General features: G+C 38.9%; 1 long non-coding RNA gene across 1 annotated transcript; it reads right to left on the bottom strand.

Annotated features, from left to right (window-relative positions):
* Positions 1-2,017: 2,017 nt before the first annotated feature.
* On the bottom strand, positions 2,018-6,190 carry LOC138804204 (uncharacterized). Its single transcript, XR_011365202.1, has 3 exons — positions 5,823-6,190; positions 3,833-3,925; positions 2,018-2,989 (listed from the first exon to the last, which is right to left on the bottom strand). It is a non-coding gene; the product is annotated as an uncharacterized lncRNA (long non-coding RNA).
* Between the last annotated feature and the right edge of the window lie 4,982 nt (positions 6,191-11,172).

Below are 11,172 nucleotides of genomic sequence, written 5' to 3'. Positions count from 1 at the left end.
AGAGGGCGAGTCCTGGTGAGAGCTGTACCTGCGGCTTTGCCAACACCCAGAATGGCGTATGAAAGCCGTGAGTGCCAGGTTCTGGGCTGCCCAAAGCAAGATGAGCTGAGGCCAACAGGCCCAGATGCTCGTACACCAACATCCAGAAAAGCCTCCTGGCTCTTGCACAAGCTTCTGGGCCATGAACACAGGGGCACAGTGTCCCGAGGAGGTCAACTCCAGCACAACCTGGCCTGCACTGGGAGTGGCCACATCTCTGCCCACCTACCAAGTGTCATGGGCAGTGCTGGTCAGTCAGGAGCTGGAGGTATAGGAGGAGGAAGGGGTGCTGATAGTGTTGCTAGTGCTGGCGGTGTGAGGGCAGGGGTGGTCTCAGGGGAAGGAAGTTTTATCCCAAGCCTAGACAACAGCCTGTGCCCTTTCCAGCACCACCATCTGTACACAGGTCCATGGGCAACACCGGAAAGGCTGTTGGTATGAAAACTGCCTGGCTCATGGTCAAGACCATTCGCGATGACAACTAAGGTAACGGCAAGTTCCCCTGGTGATGAGCTAGAGAGGACAGGAACACTAATGGGATGTCCAAAGGACACTGCCCACTGGCTTTCCCATGCCTCTGCCAAGGACACAGTCTCACAATCTCTCTCTCTGTGTGTGTGTGTGTGTGTGTGTGTGTGTGTGTGTGTGTGTGTGTGTGTGTGTGTGTGTGTGTGTGTGTGTGACTCAGATCGAGCACAGACGACTCAGTGGGCCTCTGGATAGGGGAAAGTAATCAGATTTTTTTTCCAAACAGGGGAAAAGCTGGAGGACCTCTGACTCAAGTTTATCATACTAGCTGCTCAGAAGATTGGGATCTGAAGACCATGGTTGCAAAAAGACTGGGCAGAAAAATACAGGAAACTGTCTTCAACAATGAACTACTCTTCCCCCAAAGGCATCCTCCATTCAAAATCATTGCTGGAAGTGTTGGCTCAAGTGATAGAGCACTATCCTTGAGGAAGAAAGCCTCAGCAAGGGCAACCAGGCCTTGAGTACAAGCCCTAGGACCAGAGCCAAACAAATAAATAGTGACAACAATTATGCGGGGTAGTTGTTGAGGTGGGAGGGAAGGGATGGTAGGGGAAAAACAAAGGAGTAGACAATAATGCTCATCAGAAAATGTACTCATTACTTTGCTCATGTAATAGTAAACCCTCTGTACAGTATTTTTACAATAAAAAAGTACTTAAAATAATGTATTGCATGAGTTAACATAGGAACTAATACTTCAGTTATCTTTGTAATTCCCTATTCTGGTATCTCTCAATTCATCTTTCACATTGTGTTTCTATTGAAAGAGTACGGTTGATATTTAAAGTACTTAACTACTGGAAATTCTTGAAAACTGTAAATTTAAATTGTCTTAACCTATAGTAAGCTCACAATGACAATTGCTGCAATGTCTCCATTTTTTAATTCCTTTCAAAAAGATTCCACATTTGCTTTTTTCTTTCACACCATCTGATCACATACATAGTATCCTTGGAACCAAACCTGGCTTCTCAGAGTTCTGCTTACAATTAGCTTCTTCAGGTGCAAGTAGCTCCTGAAGAATAATAGTACATTTGAGTACAGATTAACCAGCTTCTGGAAATATTTTTGCCTATATTACTTTACTTCTGAAACATGCTCAGGACAGCAAACAAATTCTGGAGGAAAGGGATTTATAGATTGTTGCTGGAAGCAAGGATCAAGCTTGTAGCCAAGCTACTTTGGAGGTTGAGATTTGGAGAATCTGGGTTGAAGATCAGTACATGGTTACAAAGGGTCACAAGACCTATCTCCTAAATAGCTACCATCAAAGAATGGTGAAGGAATTTCTCAGGGATAGAGGACTAGCCAAGCTAGTATAAGGCCCAATGTTCAACCCAGCAGTTATAAATAAAAAAATAGTAAGAAAATATAGTTTTATATAATTTAACCCAAAACCAAGTAATAAAATGTAATCTTGGGTAATAAGCCCAAATTAAACCCAGTACTTTATTTATTAAAACATCCATAAAACAAATCCATTTCTAGATTTGGTTCTGTAAGAAAGCTAACTTTGAAATGTCTTCTGGAAAATTTAGCTCTATATGATGCTTTAATGACATTACAAGTGATAAATGAGTAACAATTACATTGGATTTGAATGTTGAATTCAGTGAAATGATCTCTGTAAAGGACAACAAATGATGATGAAGGTGTCAAATTGGAGTAAATATTTTCATAAAGATAATATTCTTTTTTAGTTTAGTTTGTAAGGTTTGTGGCACGTTTTTTCACTTAGGCCAACTAAAAACTGATTATCATTCTCTGAATGAATAAATCTATGCATCAAACTATTGAAAGTGACTTACTTTTTTATAGCAACTGGAAATGGACTGTGTATGTGTGTATATGCACATGCATGTATATATGTGCACATTCATGTGTGTATATGCACATGTGTGTGTATAAGATGTGGATTAACTAGATATGTTCTTAATAGGGGCTAATAGAGAAGTAAAGAGAATCTCTCAAACTTGATAATCATCCTCTAAAACAGTTGGTTTTCTTTTGTTTTTGTTTTTGTCTGCTTGTTTGTTCCAGTCTTCAGGCTTGAACTCAGGGTGTGGGCAATGTCCTTAAACTCGGTTTGCTCAATGCTAGTGCTTTGCCACCTTCAGCCACAGCTATTCTTCCAGGTTCTGGTGATTAAGTGGAGATAAGTGTCTTAATATCTTTCTTACCTTGGCTGGTTTTGAACCACAATCCTCAGGCCTCAGACTCCTGAGAAGCTAAAATGGCAGCTGTGAGCCACCAGCTCCTGGGTTAAACATGGCTTCTTAAACCTAATAAAGATCACCTGCCAACATGCTGAAATGCAGATTCACATTCAGTTGATCTCAAGTGGTTTATAATTTTGTATTTGCAAAATTTTGCATTTATTTTCAGTGTTGTTGATGATATTGTTGAATTCTGGAAAGGTCTGAATAAGAAAGAAAATAATATTATTTCCATATTCAGTTGAATTTTCTTTTTATTTTGTTAAGCAGAATTTAATTTGTAAAGAGCCTCATATATATATATAAAATAAAAAACTTTATTTTCATTGAAGTGTGACTTTATGAAACTTTGTTGCTTTTATTGCAACCTGCTGATAACACTTAGATGCAATATGGAAATGTTCTTGGGCACTGCTCTCCTGATCAAATCCTGAGAGTTGGGCCATAGGACCACACTGTGTAGTCAGCTCTGAACTTCATTACACAGTCTCTGCAGTAAGTGAATTTTCCAGAACTCCTTCCCTCTCTAGATCCCTATCCATATGGTGAATGAGGGCTTTATTTAGGATTCAAAGTTGTAGAATGACTGAGTCCTATTCATCACTGACAGAGCAGAGGATAGAGCTGAGGGCTGCAGGCAACTGAGCTCTTTATACAAGTTTATATGAACAAACAAATAATTTGCTGTTAACGTGTACATTGTTGTAAACTTCTTATCATAAGTACTTTCACAAGTTATATCTAAGTCTTTTTTAATACCTGTAATATTAATTGATGTTGGTGGATCTCTTGCAAATTAACTGTTTCTGATAGAAGGTTCCTTGGAAGATCTTACACTACTTCATTGATTCACATGTTCATATTATCCCTGTATTCTCTTTAAAATTTTTCTAACTAGTTTAGTTATGTAGTCAGTTTTGATAAAATTTCAACTCTCTGTGTGCATATTTGACATGAAATCAGTCAGTGTTTCAACAATGATGGTGGGTAAAAACTTCCAAACCCAGGGGATCCTAACACAGAACATGAATCTTAGAGAAGTTCACCATTGCAATGATTTTCCCAATGCATGCCAGGCTCAACTGGAGAGTTCTGTTGCAGGTCACTGGACTTGTCTCCATTGTGTGAATGTGTTTGATCTGGAACAGAAACCAAAGAAGCATTGAACACACGTAAGATCATAAACACTATCTTGAGGTCAAGATGTAGAAACACATGTATGTCCATGTATCTCCAGAACAGAAATACTAATTTGAAATCATTATTTCTCAATAGTTCATCAAGTTAATAAGAACTAATCATTCCATTAGACTTTCAAGGTATTGCATCTTGCAAATAGTAAATAATTATGAACTAAACTTCAACATCAAAGAAGAAAAATTAGTTATTACTTACACAAAAATGTTGGTGTGTTGCCAACAACTTTTCATAAGAGATATCATTTACCAAGTTAAATTCATCTAAATCATGAATTTCAAATCATTGCAGGACAAGTGTAACTTTGAAAAAAGGCAGAGCATCATTGACCAAGGTGGATCAGCTATTCTGCATTTGTAACAAGTGCTAAAGGATGCTGAGCATATGTCTCATTTCAGGAAAAATTTAGGAAGAAATGTATATTCATATACATTAAGGTAAATGAGTGTTATATAGTTATATTCAGTATGTGTGTTTGCCTGTGTATGTGCTTTTCAAGAGAGGTTTTCCACTACTTGTCAAATGTTGACAATGCTTAATGTAATTTCTTCTTTTTATTTACTAAATTACAATGAAGATTTGTTGCCCTAATCTTAGAACCAATAAAAGTATCTGGAAATACTTCCAAGTAAGCTCCGCCCCTTCAATCAACTGTTTCTGAGCTGGGAGTAGTGATGACAGCTGACTATCAGTCACCCAGCGTCAGCACCACGCTGGAAGCTCAGGGATCATTTACTTTTTCTTTTCTGGTGACCCACAAACTTACACAGTGAGAAGACTCAGTGAGAATTAGAAATCAGAAGGGTGCCTCTCTGTATGTGGGTAAGATGCTTGCCAGGACAGAGGTGAGAACTGAGAATACACTCTGAGGTAGTTCTGACTATCATTCTCAGAATGCTACAAATGAGGATAAACTTTACAATAACTGTTCATAAGTGAATCAAAGGTATCCCTTTTGTTAATATACATTCTAGTCATATATTTTGCCAATGAATGATAAAATCTGGAGCTCAGAGCATCTCAAACTCCACCCGTTAGTTTCCCAGATGGATTTGAGAAAATCATGGTGAAACAGTTTACACCATTTGATGCATATGCAAACTAGATGCTGGCACAAGACAGAATATCACCCAAATCCTAGAGAGTACATTGTCATTGTTTAAAATTTAGGATTATAGAGATGGATGTAAAATAAAATTAAGCTATTAATGATGCCCTCATGTCACGATTTTTCAAATAAATTCACTAAGGCTGGCCAGATAGAGCTATGTGTGCTGTACCTATTGAACAAGGCTTAGTCTTCCACTTTTGGGCCCTATGGACACCATTCCAGGGCTTGATCACACTCAACAGTCTTAAATAGAGCCAGGGCCTGGGGCACAGAAGGTGAGAGACTAGTGTACAGGGTGCAGTACTGTAACTGGGGAAGGTTAATCTAACCAAAGGACAGTGACCAAACTCTGCTAAGGGCTTGAATGTAAAGCAGCGTTTGGGAAACACATAGAGCAGAGGCAAGAAATGCACAACTGTACCTCCAGCTGGTGAACAGAAAGCACAGCATTTACTATAGTTGTGAGCCAGGACCATGTGCTTGTGGAAAGTATTTCAAGTTCATTATAAAGGGAATAAAGTCACAAAAGACATTTCATTCTTATATTACCTGTTAGCTATAATATTACTTAAGACACAAAGAATCTTTTTCAATGAATACATCATGGTTTATTTGAAGTCTCCTGGTCTCTGTGCTACTATGATTGTTCTCCTGTTCCATGATTGTAGATTGAATGAAGTCATATTGTCACTCAAACCTCATCTGCACTCATAGTTACTCATAATTACCTTGATCAACATATCTTCCTCCTAGACAGACTCAGATGATCTGCTCTGCAGTTCCCCAGAGCAGTAGTTCAGGGATGTATCTCTGTGGGAGGCTTAAGTGTATCTTGAAGCAGTGATAAATTCCAACATCCTCAGGCACTACCTTGCTGATGTTAGTGTGAAATCTATGCTTGACCCACCGCCAGTGAATCTGTCTGAAACCACAGAAAGTCAGTTGGAAATTGTATATATCAGGAGTTGTGGAGACCGGCCTGGCTTCTGCAGGTACCAATTTAGATAAGTGTTTCCATTGCTACGCAGGAGGCTCTGACTAGACCTGTCGGAGATGGAGGCCGGATCTGCCAGCGTGACAGGCAGGGAGACTGGAGTCTGGGTCATCACAACATCTCCACTGGATCATGAAATTAGAAGAAGACAGAAGTGCAAGATTATCCAGAAACATAGACATACTGATATTATTTGTATTTTGTTATATATTGCCTGTTTTTGTATTTTATATTGATTTAAAATCTAAAAATATAAAAGATTATAAATAGAGATATTTCTAAAATAAAAAGAGGTATCTAGGAGTCACTGACTGTATTTTCATCTAGCAGTCTCTACCCAAGCACATTTTTAGCTCTTTCCTGACTGTTCCTCACTCTCTCACACCTAACTATCACTTTCCCAACATGGATAACAGGATCTTCACAGACAGGGCACAACTGGACCCTTTAGATCTCACCTTTCCACCCACTCTTGTTCCTCATGTCCCTTTGCCCTTACCGGGGATCCAGAGCATTAACAGCCCCAGGAGCCGAGAGAAAGACTTCATTTTTAAGAGTTAAGTGAGCAGTGTTGACAGGTCAAGGCAAGTTCAGATCTTAGGAAGGAAGGTCCTCCTTAGGGAGTAATATGCAAATATCCAGGTGGGTGCAACATTGCGGGAAGAGCCAAGGGGAAGGTAAGGCCTGCTCTTATGAGAAAAGTGATACCAAATATGCTCTGTGTTTGGTGACAACCAATAAAATCCTAGATTCCTTCAGCACTGGGAAGAAAGACCCCACTGAGAAGGAAGATAGGGTGCACATGGCTCTGACACCCTAAAACATCATCAGAGACCAAAGGTATGCAGGTTCATGTAAAGGACAGTCTATAGGAAAGGAATGAGCACATTTCCCAGCTTGCCTTAAACTCGTGCAGAAGGTCTAGAGACAGACAATGTACCCTCCAGCAGCAGCAAGGATACTCAAGGGAGTTGAACAGTTTAGCTAGATGAAGTGGCATCTTATGCCCATAGTTACTAAGTTATGTGTTCAGGAATCTCAGCTACAAGTGTTAGAAGTTCTGTTTCCAAAGGAAATTTAGCATAAAGAATTGACAGGAAAAAGAAAATTTTCTGATACTAGTAGTAATCTAAATGCATTTATTTATAAGTTTAAAGGACAATGCCCTTCTTTCTGACAGAAGCATAGAATTCCAGTGTAGATAGATAGATGATAGATAGATAGATAGATAGATAGATAGATAGATAGATAGATAGATAGATAGATATAGATGTATACAGACGTGGATAGATAGATAGATAGATAGATAGATAGATAGATAGATAGATAGATAGATAGATAGATATCACATTTTCTTGATCCATTCATCTATTGAGGGGCATCAGTGTTGGTTCCATATCTTAGCTATGGTGAATAGTGCTGCAAGGAATACAGTTGTGCTGGTAACATTAATGTGGCCTTGTTTGTGGTCACTTGAGTAAATTCCCAGAAATGGGATTGCTGGATTGTAGGGAGTTCTATGTTTAATCTTTGAGAAACCTCCAATACTGCTTTCCAGAGTGGTTGAATCACGTTAGGTTCCCACCATCAGAGTAGTATCTGGCCTCATCCCTGCCAACCTCTATTATTATTTGTTTTCTTAATAATGGCCATTGTAACTGGAGTGAGGTGGAAGCTCAATGTGGTTGTGAATTGCATCTCTCTTATGATCAGAGATGTTGAACATTTCTTCAGGTGTCTATTGGTCATTCATATTTGCTCTCCAGAATAGACTCTTAATTCTTTAGCCTAATGGTTAATGGGCTGGTTATTTCTTTGAGGATTTTTGAGGGGTGTTTACTGAACTTTAGGTATATTTTTGATATGAGGCCTTGTCTGTTGTATAGTTAGTGAATATCTTCTCCCAGTCTGTGAGCTTTCTATTTATCTTGCTGGCTTCTGCATTTGCTATGCAGAAGCTCTGCAGCTTAATATGATACTAGGTATCCATGAATTCTTTGATTTGTTGTGTTTCTCGATCTTCATTTAGAAAGTTTTCACTTGGAGCCCTACAAATCCCTTTGCATGAAAATGGAAAGACTTAGAATAAACCATATTAAGTAAAGTAAGCAGATCTAAAGAAACATAGGCTCATAGTTTCCTTCATTTGTAATAATTAGTATATGTCTAGTATAGTCCTGCAGCTGATCACAATAGATCAATAGCTATGTAAATATCACCATATAAAATGATGCTAATCCAAATGAACTCCAAGATATAGAAACAAGAGGTCTTTTTGTTGACTTTGTTGTGGTCTCTATACTGTATCAAGTTCCTTCTTTTTATTATATATTTTTTAATTTTCCCTTTGGCTTATCCCCTGTAGTCACTGTTTATATTCTGGAACCATGCATCTTTTATACACGTTTATATGACTTGAGAAGAGAAGGAGAATAACAAAATGGTGAAAAAAGGATAAAGGGTGACCAATGCAACAGTGATACTCACAGGACACTATGTTGGAAATGAACTTTATAACTTCGGGGTGGGTGGGGGTGGAGGGATAGTAGGAGATGAAGGAATATTTGACAAGAAATGTTCTCATTACCCTGCTTACGTAACTGTTACCCTTCTGTACAGTACCTTTACAACAAAATTAAATTAAATTAAAAGGGATAAAATAAAAATGTTATAAAGTTTTACTTCAAAGTGTCACTATATATTCAATGTAATGAGTTTTAAAATCCATTATCTGTCCTGTTAATCTTTCACACTGTATTTACACAACAAATAACTCACAGAATTTCTTAAATCTTCCCTCTAGAGAGTAAAGGGAGAAAGTGATCAAGATGTATTCCACTCCTATACCATTATGTTTTTAACCCCCCTTTTTAAAATTATGTAAAGACAAATATAGGTATATAATCATGATTATCTTAAATTAACATAAAATATTTTAATGTCTCCATTCCCAATCTAAATTAACCAGTCTCTGCTTATTTGTCACAGAGAGTTCAGTTCTTACTTCTTGTCTCCAAGGATTCTGCTCTGTCATGGGGGAGAACATCACATGGTAAGAAGTAACACATGGAGAAGGAAGTTGTGCTGATTCTCCAGAAGACCCCACATGGTCATCTGAATAGCCTCCTCTGGGAAGTGATTAATTGGAGGTCCTGTTCTCAGAAGGGCTATATCTCATCTCATGGAGTGAGTCAGTTCTCACAGTAGTTGCTTGTTATAAACCATATGCTTAAATTCTTTTAATTGCAGCTTGTTTTTATTTTTTTTTTTTTGTTTTTCTGTTTATTTGGAGATAGGGCTTGAACTCTATGCCTGGGCACTGTTCCTCAGCTCTTCAGCTCAAGGAGAATGCTCTACCACTTCAGCTACAGTGCCACTTCCAGTTTTCTGGTGGTTTATTGGAGATAAGACTCTTATGTTCTTCCTTCCCAGGCTGGCTTTGAACCTCGAACCTCAGATCTCAGTTTCCTGAGTAGCTAGGATTACAGGCGTGAGCCACCAGAGCCCAGCTACTACTTGTTCTCTTTACATTAATATACCATATTGTTCGACAGACAGGACAGGCCTCACATGTGAGTAGAGGCAGATGAGACTACTACATCTAGAATTTTCTATATCTAAAACTGAGTTAAACATTATACAGAGGTTAGGTCAGTTGACTGATAAAGGCTTCCTTCTCATTCCTTTCCTATTTCTGTCATCTTTTCTTTTCACTGTCTCCAAACAACTTTTTTTTTTTAAATAAGTTTTTTATTGTGAAAATACCGTACAGAGGGGTTACAATCACATAAACAAGGTAATGAGTGCATTTCTTATCAAGCATTGTTACCTCCTCCTGTTTTTTCCCTACTATCCCTTCCCTCCCATCTCCACAACTGTACTCCCCCATCTCCTACCACAACCCCACCCCACACCCACCTAAATTGTAAAGTTTATTTTTCCACAAAGCATCTTGTACATTGTTGCAATGGATCAACCTGTATCCCTATTTAAACAAAATGTTTTTTTTCCCTTCCACTCCACAAAATATACCATCATCAAATACAGTGAAAACTTCTTAGCCGGGCGCCAGTGACTCAAGCCTAAAATCCTAGCTACTCAGGAGGCGAGATCTGAGAATCACAGACCAAAGCCAGCCTGGGAAGGAAAGTCTGGGAGATTCTAATCTCCTATAAAAACCACTAGAAAACTGGAAGTGGCATGGTAGCTCAAGTGGGAGAGCGCTCGCCTTGAGCTGAAGAGCTGAGGGTCAGAGTTCAGGCCCAGAGTACAAGCCCCACGATCCACCAACACAGGCCTGCAAGGGGAGAGCTTTGTGGGCTGTAGGCTCAGCTGAGTGGGGTCTCAGAAGATATGCTCTGCTCGGTATCCTCAGAGCCCTTTGCAGCTGAATGAAATATGTTACAAATCAGACCATGGCTGTGACAGGGATTGGGTAAATTTGCTATTTATGTTTTGCTACTGGATATTATATAAAAATTCATATATATATGAATATATGTATTTACATACATATCTGTGTATATATGCATATATATGGTAACTCATGGATGTATCTCTCAATGAACTGGAAATTTTCCATTTTAATCAAGAAATCTGCTTTATGGTTCAAGACTTGATGATGAATTTTTTATAATCTAAAAACAAAATCTTTTCTAAAGCTCTCTTGACTTGCTTTTAAAAACTTGGCTTGGTATACTTAAAATGGCTCTTTCTTTTTGGTGGCTGCAGCACAATGTAAGTGAAATATGAGTATAGATCACTGATTTTTAAAATCAGAAGAGGCATTCTTAGGTGTGTGCTGCTTAGGATGAGCAGGAGGACAGAGAGTTAGGGTGTGCAACTGCCTCCATGACCTCTCTCTCTCCAGTGACCTTAAAGTTTGGCTGCATCTGAGAAGTTGTGTAGAGTAGAGGCAGTTGTGCAGGTAGAGGCCCCAGGAGGAGCAGCTGGGGCAGCCCAGCCTCTCACTTCTGCCTTGCTGGGAGTTATTTGTTATGACTTGTATCACTGTGGGAGGATACCTATTACTCTGTTGACAGAAATAAGTTGCCGCATCTTCAGGCTGCAGGCTGCTGATGGCG

The sequence above is a fragment of the Dipodomys merriami genome, unplaced genomic scaffold (assembly GCF_024711535.1).
Source record: "Dipodomys merriami isolate MVZ:Mamm:240054 unplaced genomic scaffold, mDipMer1.0.p SCAF_36, whole genome shotgun sequence".
Taxonomy (NCBI): Eukaryota; Metazoa; Chordata; class Mammalia; order Rodentia; family Heteromyidae; genus Dipodomys; species Dipodomys merriami.
The sequence above is the reverse complement of the archived record's forward strand: the minus strand, read 5'-3'. Positions and strand labels throughout refer to the sequence as shown.